Source organism: Rutidosis leptorrhynchoides, chromosome 2 (assembly GCF_046630445.1).
Source record: "Rutidosis leptorrhynchoides isolate AG116_Rl617_1_P2 chromosome 2, CSIRO_AGI_Rlap_v1, whole genome shotgun sequence".
Lineage (NCBI taxonomy): Eukaryota > Viridiplantae > Streptophyta > Magnoliopsida > Asterales > Asteraceae > Rutidosis > Rutidosis leptorrhynchoides.
Window position 1 is genome coordinate 573,463,768 of NC_092334.1, and position 15,141 is coordinate 573,478,908.

Genomic DNA, 15,141 nt, shown 5'->3' on the forward strand with positions numbered 1-15,141 from the left:
ATTGATAAAGATAATAATAATGATAATAATAAGATAAAACTAGAACGACGATAAAAACGACGATAATAATAATCATTTTTAATAAAAATATAGAAAATTCAATTGATTATAACTTTTAATCCGTTCATCGAAACCATTCGATATCTAAAGGAAAAGTCCTTAATTTTTCGCTAGCTTTCCAAGGACATGCATATCTTATACCTTATCTCAACCGCAAGTGTAACTAATTCAATATTCAATCTAACCTGTCTAAGGGCAATATCAAAAGTACAAGCATGCATAATCCTAAATACTCGAGCACTAGTCAGGGATACACTATTAGTATGTAAAAGTTAAATTATGAGTACTCACGTATCAATATTGAGATTCAATATTGCAGGAAAGGTACGTAGACGCAATGGAAATGATAAACACTATATTGACCTCACGAGCATACCCATGAACCATACTCAATCACCTCCATAGCTATAACCCATAATTTCCTTAATCCTATCCTACTCGAAAAACAATTTCGAAATCACTCGGACAGCACTCCGTCGTAATATTTTATGTATACTAATAATATCTTGAAATAATATGGAGTAAATATATATATGTAAATCGATTGAGAGAGTTTAGAGAAAAATATTTTCAAGTTTCTATGAAATAATGAAACCTATTGAATTCTATTTATAATAGATTTTTGAATTATTAAAGTGAATTATTAAAGTATGAATTATTAAAGTGAATTATTAAAGTATGAATTATTAAAGTGAATTATTAAAGTATGAATTATTAAAGTGAATTATTAAAGTATGAATTATTAAAGTGAATTATTAAAGTTAAAGTAAAGTAAAAATAAAGTAAAGGTAAAGTTTAAGTATAGTAAAAGTATAAAACTATGTACGTATAATACGCGTATAAATATATATAATATTATTTTAAATTGTTATATATATTTAATAAAATAAAATATAAATATCGTTATCTTTATCATACTAGTTAAGTAATGAGTTGTCAAAAGTGGTTCTAGATATTTATAAAAGTTATATACGTTTTAATAATAAAGTTCTTTTTAAACTGAAAACGTTTTTGTACGTTTGAAACTAAATAGATTAATCGAGTCTTTATGAGATTCAATCTTCCACTATTCTTTGTCTAGTTCTCAATGACTGACAATTTGTTCTTATTTATAAATCACTTTACCATTTTCCAAATATTGTTAAAACGGAAAGATTTCTCAAATCAACGTGGGCCTTTCAACAGAGACTTGTAATCATAATTCAATATATCTGATAATTCAATCATTTGATCTTATCTTCTAATTCCATTGATAAATATTTTGAAACAGATACAATCATATAAAGTATTTAATCTAATATTTTGTTTACGTTTCAAGTTATAATATATATACACATATACATATATAATCATATTCGTTTAATGGTTCGTGAATCGTTGGAACATGGTCGAGGTTGAATGAATGTATGAACATAGTTTAAAATTCTTGCAATTTAACTTAACAAATATTGCTTATCGTGTCGGAAACATATAAAGATTAAAGTTTAAATTTGGTTGGAAATTTCCGGGTTGTCACACCTGGGCTACTGGAAAAGTTGATTTCTAGATATCTCGGTTCGAGTAGATGACTTTCTGTTTAAGACTCGCCTCAATCTGAGTTACGGTTTAGGATTTATGACCTTTTCAAAATCACTACACCTTTGTAACGTTGTGCTGAAATTTCTGACCTACTCGCACTTAAACCGTCGCCACGTTCAAACGAAGATGAGTTTGGGTCTGGAAGTTGGTCATCAACTAGAGGACTCACATACGAAGCCATAGCCACTGACTACGCGTCTTTTTGATTTACGTAGAGGTCGTAGCAGCTGATCAAATTCAGCCTATTGTTTCGATCTCTACATTTGTTGAACTTACTTAGCTTTTACGATGATGAATGATGTTGACGATGATACTTATGACTTAACTTACGTACTCTTAAACCTTTAGAAACGAATTACTGACTTAGTAACTTTTGACTTAGGTTGAGGACCTTTCGGACCAACTTACTTGCCTTACGTTTCTCGTATCGAATTTTACTGCTAAATCACTGTGAGTTATAGCATCCCTTTTTACTTCAACTATTTTTGGGACTGAGAATACATGCGCTTTTTATGTTTTACTTACTAGGCACGAGTACTTAAACTTTATATATGTGTGGGTTATATAACGGTATAAACTTTCCCCTTAGCTAGGTAACATTTAGTCATTGGTTTTTGAACCGGTGAACGCGAATCTTAGATATGGATCCATAGGGTTTGACATCCCCACTCGGGCTAGTCGCGCTAGCATTTAACGGGTGTTTAATACTTTGTAAACTTACGAACTCGCCAAGTGTACTTTTAGGGGGTGATATTACGTTAAGTTAGTTACCAAGTGCCCACGGTTAAACATATACTTTTCATACTGTTGTGAAACACTGAAATCTCGTTTCCTACATTACATTACTGTTACAATTTAAACTATAGCTCACCAACATTCGTGTTGACGTTTTTAAGCATGTTTTCTCAGGTGCTTAGAGGTTTGATGCTTCCGCTGTAGTAGTCTTGCTGTGTAGACTCCCGCTGCTTTGGTTAGAGATGTCTCTGCATGAAACATTTACCTTGCATTCACGAACTATGTTACTTTTGAACAATGAATTTGTAATGACCCTCGGGTCTCGTACTTATGCTAATTGCTTCTATTCATAGAAGCATACTTTCGTTTGTAAAACTTTTGATGTTGGTTAAGACGTCACCCCTTATTATGAATGCAAACTTATTTTAAAACAACATATAGTGTTTGACCTTGTAATGATCCTGTTGTTGATGATCCGTACACGTTAATTTTGTACGGGGCGTCACACAAGTCTTTACTAGTTACACTTGAAAGCATTGTTCTTCATTTAGCCTTAATTAATCACTAAGTTATCTTATATATATATATATATATATATATATATATATATATATATATATATATATATATATATATATATATATATATATATATATATATATATATATACAAGTTACTCCATCCGGCATAATATTGTATTGTCACCAGATAAAATGTACATAGCATAAGATTCGAGCTGCATTAACTTACAATTTAAGCTTATTGATCAATTATATGAAAAACGATGTTCATACGAAAACTCCGATCTTTAAATCAAAACCCGACGTAGAACATAATCTCCAATCCATATACCTTAAAGCCTAACCACTATACCGTGAACACTGAACTCAATACCATAAAACGTAAGCCCTAACCCTAGACCTTTGTTAAACCTAATCTGTATACCCTAACCCCCAAACCACTAATCCTAAAGTAAAAATCCTAAACCATAACCCCGGATGATCATTAACCATACACATATAAATTTAAACCCAAAAGTCAAAACATCTTAACCCCTAACTCTCTATACCAACAACACTAAACTTGATACCTAAAACAACAAACCCCTAATACTACTATGTAAACCATAAACCTTGATCAAATTGTAAACAATAACCCTCAAACCTGATAAACCATACACCGGCCGTAAGCAATAACACTACTAGACCATATATATTATGTCCATAATCAGTATACCCCAACCTCTAAAGCATTGATCGTAAACTAAATCCCAAACTATATATATAAACTCCGATGAACTTAAATGTACTATATGTATATATGTGTGTGTGTGTGTGTGTGTGTGTGTGTGTGTGTGTGTGTATGTATAACCCAAATTCTAAACATGGCCTTAACCCCTAATTCCATACCACCGACACTCTACTCAATACCTCAAACCATAAACCAGTAATACTATGTATATCATAGACTCCAAATCGTAAACCATAAACCCCTAAACCCAGATACCATAAAACGTAAGCCCTATCCCTAAACCATCGACACTCTACTCAATACCTCAAACCATAAACCAGTAATACTATGTATATCATAGACTCCAAACCGTAAACCTTAAACCCCTAAACCCAGATACCATAAAACGTAAGCCCTAACCCTAAACCATCGACACTCTACTCAATACCTCATACCATAAACCAGTAATACTATGTATATCATAGACTCCCAAAACCGTAAACCATAAACCCCTAAACCAGATACCAAAAAACGTAAGCCCTAACCCTAAACCATCGACACTCTACTTAATACCTTAAACCATAAACCAGTAATACTATGTATATCATAGACTCCAGACCGTAAACCATAAACCCCTAAACCCAGATACCATAAAACGTAAGCCCTAAACCCAAAACCATCGACACTCTACTCAATACCTCAAACTATAAACCAGTAATACTATGCATATCATAGACTCCAAAACCGTAAACCATAAACCCCTAAACCCAGATACCATAAAACGTAAGCCCTAACCCGAAACCATCGACACTCTACTCAATACCTCAAACCATAAACCAGTAATACTATGTATATCATAGACTCCAAACCGTAAACCATAAACCCCTAAACCCAGATACCATAAAACGTAAGCCCTAACACTAAACCATCGACACTCTACTCAATACCTCAAACCATAAACCAGTAATACTATAAATATCATAGACTCCAAAACCTTAAACCATAAACCCCTTAACCCATGTAACATAAAACGTAAGCCCTAACCCAACACCATATTGTCCATAATCCGTATACCCAAACCCTAAACCACTGACCCAAAACTAAAGATGAAAGGACCGCTCCTAATCCATCTGGACAAAGTCCTTCTCGATTATAAACGATTCACAATAGTTGGTTACATCGCGAGGTACTTAACCTCCAAATGATACATTTTTACAAACATTGCATTCGTTTTAAAAGACAAACTTTCATTTCATCGAAAGTAGACAGGTATGCATACCATTTCATAATATCCAAACTATAAATGACCTAATCTGTCATTTACTTAATAATAATCTCTAAAGAACTTCAACGACTCGAATGCAACGTCTTTTGAAATATGTCATGAATGACTCCAAGTAATATCCTTAAAATGAGCTAATGCACAGCGGAAGATTTCTTTCAAACCTGAGAATAAACATGCTTTAAAGTGTTAACCAAAAGGTTGGTGAATTCATTAGTTTATAGTAATCATTTCATTTTCATCATTTTAATAGATCATAAGATTTTAAGTATTATAAAATGTCGTACAGAAGTCCCATTCCAACTGTACAAAAATATCATTCATATGAAGAACACCTGGTGAGGATTCCAAAATATAATAGTAACCATCTGTGCCGGTCTTTCACCCCACGGCTGAATACATGTGCCTTCAAAATATAGAACCTCTGTGCCGGTCTTTACTCCCCCACGGCTGAACACATGTATATAAAATATAGGACAACCGGTGCCAAAAATCATTCATATCAACTATCTCAAAATCCGGCATTCCGCAAACGGCAGAGATAAAAATCATTCATATCAACCCCAATCCCAGATAATTCTATCATAGAATGCATTTAAGGTACTTGTGTGTATTGCGTCAAACATTTATAAAAGCGCATGTATTCTCAGTCCCAAAAATATATATTGCAAAAGCATTTAAAAAGGGAGCAAATGAAACTCACCTAATGTATTTTGTATTAAAAATACATAGAATGACATTGAACAAGTATAGGGTTGGCCTCGGATTCACGAACCTATATCATTTGTATATTTATTAATATACATAGTTGTAATCGAACAAATTTATATATTATTATTAGTGACATAATTTAATAATTTATAGTATTATTAATTTATATATTTTCATTTTATATAATATGAAATTCTTAATATAGTTAAGTTATGTACTTTAATTATATTTTTATATAAAGATCATTTATTTGTTAAATCAATAATTGTAATAATACTAGGTTAAGGATAATCATAATAATGGTAGTAATAATAGTAATAATAATATCAAAAATGTTAATTTTTAAAATGATACTTTATAAAGCTAATAACTTTAATAAGGATGATAATTTTTACTAAAATTGATGTTTTTAATAATAATGATAAAAATTAATAATAAGGTTAGTACTAATAATAATAATAATAATAATAATAATAATGATGATGATGATAAAAAAATTTGTAATTTTAATAATAATGATAGTACTTAATAATATTCTAAATGATAATACTAATATCGTTCTTAATGATAATACTAATATTAATAATAATGATAGTAATATTATTATTATTGTTATTAATAATGATAATAATCATAATAATACCTAAAATCATAATTTTACTAATAATTATAATAATGAGAGTAATGATAATAATATTAATAATAATGATAATAATAATAATAACATTTATAATTATACTTATGTTTATAATAATCCTAAAAATAATAATAACCTAAATCATATTAATGATAGTAATAATAACAATTAACCTAATACTGATAACAATACTTATTAACAATAATAATAATAATAATAATAATAATAATAATAATAATAATAATAATAATAATAATAATAATAATAATAATAGTAATAGTAATAGTAATAATAATAATAATAATAATAATAATAATAATAATAATAATAATAATAATAATAATAAGAATAATAATATTAATAGAAATGGTAATAACTGCCTTAATAGCTTTCTAAAAAAAAAGAAAACGTCATGAACAGGACTCGAACCCGAGACCTCTTGATCATCAATAACAACCCTAAACCATCCCTCTGCTTACAGCTTTTCTGATTTAAACTATACTTTATATTTATTTAACCCATGATATTCAGTTTCATCCTCATAACACTTATATACAAGGCATCTCGATCCCACCTCAAAAGTCTGGCCCAATTCTTTCAGCCCAACAGCATTTATCTAGGCCCAATCGTAACAGCAAGTCCCTAGTCCAAGTCTTGTAATATCACGACCCAATCAATTCAATTAACACTCCCGATATTGTAACAGAAAACATATACCGTCTATATACACTTAACCTTTACCATTATAATAAACCTTTATTAAATTAGGTAGGGTTTCTTTGTAATAACTGTCAGCCAACAAGAGAAAAGGAAAAAAAATAATCACGCGAGAGCAGCAAGTATGATTACCCGTACAGTGAGCATGTGGTTTTAAATCGAATAACACAGTAGCAGTAACATAACAATGGTTGTTCGTGGTGATTTCTGTTGGGGATATACATCGTATAGTATTTGTAGCTTGATCAGACAGGAGGCAGTAGTAGCGAATATTTGTAACAGAAACGTATACAGTTGCAGGTAAAAAAAAAATATAGAGTGTTTGGCTTTCGATTGGGTCTTGTCAGAAAAGAATAGTTGTGGTTAGTAATGGTGACTTTTTGGGTGATTGATTGTTTTGGGTTCTTCTAAACAGGAACTCGAGCAGTAGGATAGTTGTGGTGGTTTTTGTAGTGACCCGAATTTTTCCATGTTTATATATATTAATTGATATTGATATTTACATGATTAAATGTTTCCAACATGTTAAGCAATCAAACTTGTTAAGACTTGATTAATTGAAATATGTTTCATATAGACAATTGACCACCCAAGTTGACCGGTGATTCACGAACGTTAAAACTTGTAAAAACTATATGAGGACATATATATGGATATATATATAGTTAACATGATACTATGATAAGTAAACATATCATTAAGTATATTAACAATGAACTACATATGTAAAAACAAGACTACTAACTTAATGATTTTTAAACGAGACATATATGTAACGATTATCGTTGTAAAGACATTTAATGTATATATATCATATTAAGAGATATTCTGTAACACCGGCCATTTTTTTTTTAAATACACAGCGGAAGACTTTATTAACAAACACAATATAAGTCACGTCATTACGTTTAAGTTTACACAACGGTGTTACGTTATCACAAAACATTATCTATATAAAAGTCCACATCAGAGTTGGGTTGTCAAACATGACTTCTGCAATAGCATCCTTCCCGACTAGCAGTACCTAAACCTGCAAGGGGAGAATATGTGGGGGATTAGCGCACCGCTAAGTGAATGGAATCTATCTAACAGATATAGCTTAAGTCACACACAAGCTATATACTAACAACAACACATGCTAACTATCAACTAGCATACAATAAGACAATACGAGGATCGGCGGCTTGTACGAGCACACGACTCCTAGCTGATCAGACTTGAGTCTACCGATAGTCCCTGCTACTCAATTCACAGTATAGTTATCCAGATGCAGGGGATGCATCATTCACACTATACTCTACAATCAGTAGCCTATGGACCCAACCTCCCCTAGGCACGGTTGACCTCATACGGACTCTAACCTCTCCTAGGCACGGTTTCGAGTCCCCAGTCTCCCTAGGCCCGACTGGTGTCATTCACACAGTGTACACATAAATCACATACAACATCAGGCATACTATATCATTCTAACATGGCAATTTCTACACTATGCATGGTAAAAGAGTCAACCACAGTAGCATGATATGCTACTTAAACTCTATCAGGAGATAGACCCACTCACCAATTACCAGCAACTGCTCAGTTATTATTTCTGAGCTTCCTCCTTGTCCTTATAACCTGAGAACAACACAAACAAAGTTAATGTACATATCCAATAAATAATATAATCATTTCATACAATTAACTAGGTCATAACACCATATATTCATAATTTTATGAGTCTACATCATGACTCCATTCAATAATGGCATACAGGTGCGTGCAAAACATGACATACACACAAAAACTCCTTTTCTAGTCTAAAAACAGTTTGATCTAGTTTCTTAAAAGTTCACCATTGAAAAGTATTCTTTATTACAATTCTAACGATAGTTTATTCATCAAAAACGAAGTTACGGTTTGAAAGTTACGCCCGTTTCAATTTCATAAAAGGTACTGTAGCAAATAGTGATTTCCGAACACTGTAGCAACTCGGTATTGTAGCAACACGGTACTGTAGCAACTCGGTACTGTAGCAAATAGTGGTACTGTAGCAATCCCGAACACTGTAGCAAATAGTGACACTGTAGCAATAGTGACACTGTAACAAATAGTGACACTGTAGCAAATAGTGATACTGTAGCAAATAGTGATACTGTAGCAGTCCGGGTACTGTAGCAAAATACTGTAGCAAAATACTGTAGCAAACACTGTAGCAACTGGTTCGAACACTTACGCTGATTTCGAACATTTTTCGCCCAAAACTCAATTTTTGAGCGTTTTTGACCAAATTCTAAGCACAAGGAAGCTACTAAACATATATACAACCTATTTCTAACATCAATTGAGCATAACAAACACAATCCACTAAGATTCAAGCATCAAAGTGCATAAAACCCATTTAACCTCAAAATTCAATTTCTAAGAATTAAAGCACGAATTCAATCAATCAAACCTGAATAAATGATGACAAAGATGATATGATTCAGTTCCTAAAGCTTCTTGATTCAATTTCTTACTTAGATCAATTAGGGTTTGTGAAGGGTATGAAGTGTAGGTACGTACTTGTTTTAGAATGTTCAAGAAATGAGAAGAAACAAGCAATCTGCACTCTAAATGGGTTATTAAAACCCATACCCCACAACACACGGGTATTTACCAGTTATCTAATATCTGATAACCTTTCATATCTCCTTTGGCGGTCCTAACGGAGTCCAAATTAAATAAACCAACCTGTTCTGGGACCCTTGTCACAAACTGGTCACAACACAATTATAATAAAACACTAATAAAATAATTAAAATAAAAGCACTTAAGACTAAGCACAAACCCTTAGGGCAAAATAGGCAACTTACAACTAGCCCGGGTTTCAGTCTGTTACAAATCCACCCCCCTTAAGAAGATTCCGTCCTCGGAATCTGGTCTTGGTCAAACAAACGAGGGTAGCGATTTCTCATCAACTCTTCTGTCTCCCACGTAAAGTTAGAACCCAAACTGTGTTTCCACTCAATCAACACCATCGGAATCTCTTTCTTTCTCAGCTTAGTCACCTTTTGGTCAACCACACGGACCGGCTCTTCCACCAATTTCTTTTTCAAATCGACCCTTAAATCTTCTAAAGGAAGAAGTTGTATTTCATCGTCGACTTTACACTTACGAAGATAACATACGTTGAATGTATTATGAATACCGGCTAACTCTGACGGAAGATCTAACACCACAGTCTGATCATTCAACACTTCACTGATCGAAAACGGACCAATAAATCTCGGTGCTAACTTACCACGTTTACCGAATCTGATAACCCCTTTCCACGGCGAAACTTTCAGATACACTCGTTCACCCACATTAAATGTTACTGGACGTCTACGCGGATCAGCATACATTTTCTGCCTATCTCTAGCAGCTTTCAACTTTTCTCTCGCAATTGCAACTTTTTCGGCTGTCATTTGAACAATTTCGGGACCTGCAAACTGTTTCTCCCCGGCTTCTAACCAACAAGTCGGAGTTCTGCAACGACGACCGTATAACATTTCATAGGGCAGCATCCCTATACTCGAATGATATGAATTATTATACGCGAATTCGACCAACGGCAAATGTATATCCCACGAACCACCGTATTCTAACACACAAGCCCTTAACATATCCTCCAAAGTCTGTATCGTTCTTTCACTTTGACCGTCTGTCTGAGGATGATAAGCTGTACTTAAATTCACACGTGTACCCAAATTCTGTTGAAGACTATTCCAAAAATTCGACACAAATCTGGAATTTCTGTCTGAAACGATCGATAATGGCACACCATGTCGACTAACTATCTCGTTTATATACAATTCGGCTAACTCACTTAACGAAGCTGTTTCACTAGTAGCAAGAAAATGAGCACTTTTAGTTAGGCGATCCACTATTACCCAAATCATATCATGTCTTTTCTGAGTTCGAGGTAATTTGGTCACAAAATCCATCGTTATATGTTCCCATTTCCACTCTGGAATCTGTAACTGACGTAACGAACCATAAGGTTTCTGATGTTCTGCCTTCACTTGAGCACATATATGACACTTTTTGACATAACGGGCGATATCTGATTTCATTGTTGGCCACCAATACACTATTTTCAAATCATGATACATCTTATTTATAACGACCCTCATTTTTCCATTCTATATTTTTCCAATATTAAATGCCCAAACAATATAATCAAAACTTAATGATTAAACTTTAATCAACAATTGTTAAGTATTAAGAGTTAGAAAACATATTAATTAACTTTGTGCAATAATTGACAAGTTAATAAAAGATGAAAATAATAAACTGTTAGTCGACACTCACTGCTAATTAAAATTTATGCATTTATGTAATATTATAACTGATAACCTATAAGTAATAAATAAAAATTGACATTTATATAAATAATAAAACAATTGAGAACTAAATATATACAAGTCATGAATTAGTAAAAAGAAAATAATACTTATCATGTAGTAAATGTAAAAAAAATAATAATAGTAATAATAGTAATAATAATGAGACTAAAGAATCTTAAACAATTACATCCTTATGTTGACTAAAAATTAAAATAATATATATATAAACTAGTACCACCTATTGTTGACTAAAAATTATAAAATAAAATAAAATCATTAATTAGAACATCCTTATATTGACTAACACTCTAATACTTGCACTATATAAACTCCTAGTTTCTCATTCACAAATCACACCAAAATCCTCTCTCAAAAACAATCTCTCCCTCTCCCTCTCTTGTGGTATTCGGATCTTCAAGCTTGTTCTTCGTGTTCTTCAAGAATCTTCAAGGAGTTCTTCAAGATTTTTAAGGCTTTGATCTTCCATCTTCATCGTGTTCATCTTTTCTTTGTTAATTATCTTGAATCTTCAAAGGTATAACATAAACCCTAAACTATTTACATAAACTTTAATCTTTGTTAATTCATATTCATATTATAAACTTGTTATTCATAAGTATATACATAAACACTCCTAGATTTATATATACATATATACATGTAAAAAAAAATATTTTTATGTATATATACGAATTATATATACATATACATATTAAAACCTTAAACCCTAATACTACTTATACTAGTACTTAACATGTATACACTATTACTATTACTAGCACCTATAACCTACTACTTATATTGTAGCACAAAAATATTTTGGGATATGTATTAGAGATGTATAGATCTTCGAACTTTCTTGACGAATGGTTTCTACGAGATTCTAGGCAGAGGGTTTGGATTTCCGATTTAAAGGGTCCTATGGCTCAAGCCCCTAGATCTAAATTAGCCATTCGAAGGGAAAGGGGTGATTGGAAGCTTATCTAATACGGCAAGTATCCTAAAATGAAAAACACTCATAAAAGTAGAAACTCTATAGTCATAGAAACTTAGTAAAATAAGAAACTTTCTAAAAATGGAAACATTATAAAAATAGTAACTTACTAGGAATAGAAACTTAGTAAAACAAACTATACTTAAACACATACTTAAACTTAAACATGGGCAAAACACTTAACTACTCTTAAATGTCAATAGGTTGACTTTCCTGCTCACTCGTTCAACTCTTTATTCCGAGGAATAACTCTCTCTCTACTTACTAAGGTGACTTTCATAGCCCCACTCTTATTGCTATAGCACTTTTTATACTTACTGGGGTGAGACACATGCTGCTTTTACTATTTACAATTTAGACACAAGTACCAACTAAAACTATGCTATACCCGGCTATGTCCGACTAAGTCCCTACAGTGATATTTTTAGGTGCTGCGGCATGCTTAGTTATTGGGGGTAGGCCTATCGGGAGTAACGTCCCCGATACATTTGATGTTATCGTTGTATTGCTTGATAATGAAATTAAACCGACAAGTAGAACTAACTTGTCATGGGGCAAACTTGAACGTTCAGTCTAAATATCACGCACTGGCATAACTTTTTGATCCTGCGGGAGATCAACCTTACAAATTAAATCTTGTGGTCTAAAACAAACGGTCAAACTTATTTGTTAAACCTATGAACTTCACTCAACCTTTTGGTTGACACTTTAGCATGTTTTGTCTCAGGTGCTGTTTGATTCAAGCTCTTATACTTACTGCTTATGTGATGCTACTTGGACATAGGATCAAGAGATATCGCATTTATTACTTCTGCATGTGAACATTTCCATTATTGTTATTCCTATCATTGTAACTACGTTTCATTTTCCGCTGCGTGCTCAATAAAGTTTGTTTTATCATTTAGTATTGTTCTCGTATATTATAATATGTTGGTTGATTTGATATTAAGTCACATTTCACCCAGGCCCTAACTGGGGGTGTGACAGATTGGTATCAGAGCAAACCAGGCTGTTATAGAGAACCAGGATTGCATTTTTATGTGTGCCTTACTTGTTAGCTAGGGTGCCTTAGCAATCTAGGAAACTATAACCTTTCCTGCCTTGGACTTAAAGCACTTAGGATTGTCGTATAATCTTAACAATTATGCTTTAATAAACTTGACTCAAAGATTCTAATCAAGGTCTCTTTCCTAATGATAGGATGTCAAGCTCAAGCGTTAACAAGCCCAACAAAGCAACTCACAACCCTACCACCGAAGTAGGTGTTGGACACTCTTCAACTTCGAGACCAGTTCGAAGTCCTCTTTATAGTCCTGCTTCACCACCGCTGAATTATAGCCCGAATACTATTTTAGATTCACATGGGTCTCCTCAATACTACCCAACTCCGAGAACCCAAGATAAGGGAAAACGGCATGAAGAAGTTGGTCCATCAAGGAAGAGAGCCCGATCTCCTTTTTATGATGGTCCTAAGTATGAAATCATGAGATTACGAAACGATACCGAGAGAAACATTGGAGGTCTACTTCGCCACATGGAAACAGTGGATCGTCGAATGAAGAAACTTATGAAAGAAAACGTCGAGCTAAGAAAGGAGTTGCTGATGCTAAAGTGCGAGGAAGAACGCAACACTCGCTGGGGAAAGCAATCACTTGCTTACCTCAAGGAGGATGTTGATGTCCGAATGAAAATGGAGAAAGGTCGAGTCGACGAACAACTTGCCATAAGAGAGTACAACACTAATGCCTTAAACAGTCATGTTACCAACCTTTATGACAACTTCGAGTATCTCTATGAGAAACAAAAGTCGAAAAATGAGAAAGTTGAGGAGTTTATGAAGAAGGTTGGAGACGAAATATGAAGACTACTTCAATCTTAATATTTCCTAGTTATTTTTCCTATTTTCCATCTATGTAAAGGCTGTGCCTTAAACAATTTCTATTTCCGAATCGTGTAATAAAGGCTTATTTAATGCCTCGTTCTAATAATATAAAGTGTTTTATTAATATCATGCGATATCAATACTTTAGTTTATTCATACTTGTGATTACTCAAACTTATAACTTGTTAAACTTATCAAACATATGTTCACTTTTATGTAGTGACATCATGGTTCGTTCAGCTGCACCTACCGTTAACAACGTTGTGTTAACTACTGAGCAATTCCAACAGTTACTCGCTTCTGCCCAAGGCAACGCCCAAGCTAATCATGCTAATACTCAACCAAAACCTTGTTCCTACAAGGACTTTACAAACTGTCACCCTCCCGCTTTTAAGGGAAACGAAGAAGCTGTCGAACTAGTTCGTTGGTTCGAAAAGATGGAATCTATTTTCCGTATTTGCAACTGTGGTGATAATGATCGAGTAAAGTATGCCACTAGCTCGTTGGGTGGTAATGCTTTAACTTGGTGGACTGCTTATGCCAAGTCTGTAGGAATTGATAATGCTAATGCAATTCCATGGGACGAACTCAAAAGTATGATGGTCAACAAATTCTGCCCAAGGAGTCAAGTTCAGAAGCTTGAAGCTGAGTTCTGGGAACTCAGGGTCAAGGGTACTGACATTGAGAATTATACCAATCGTTATCTGGAGCTTTCTACTCTATGTCCTGAAATGTTTCCTACTGAAGCTAGAAGAATTGAGCGGTATATTGAAGGTCTTCCCGAGGATGTTCAAGGGAATGTTATTGCTGCTGAGAAGGTTACTTTGGATGCTGTGATTCTCATGGCACAAAATCTCATGTTGGCCAAGAGAAGAAGGGCGTCGGCCAATAAGCAAGTTGAAACCAAGGGTAATGATGGTAAGAGGAAGTTTGAGCCGTCTCAAGGTTCAAATCAGAATGTTAGTA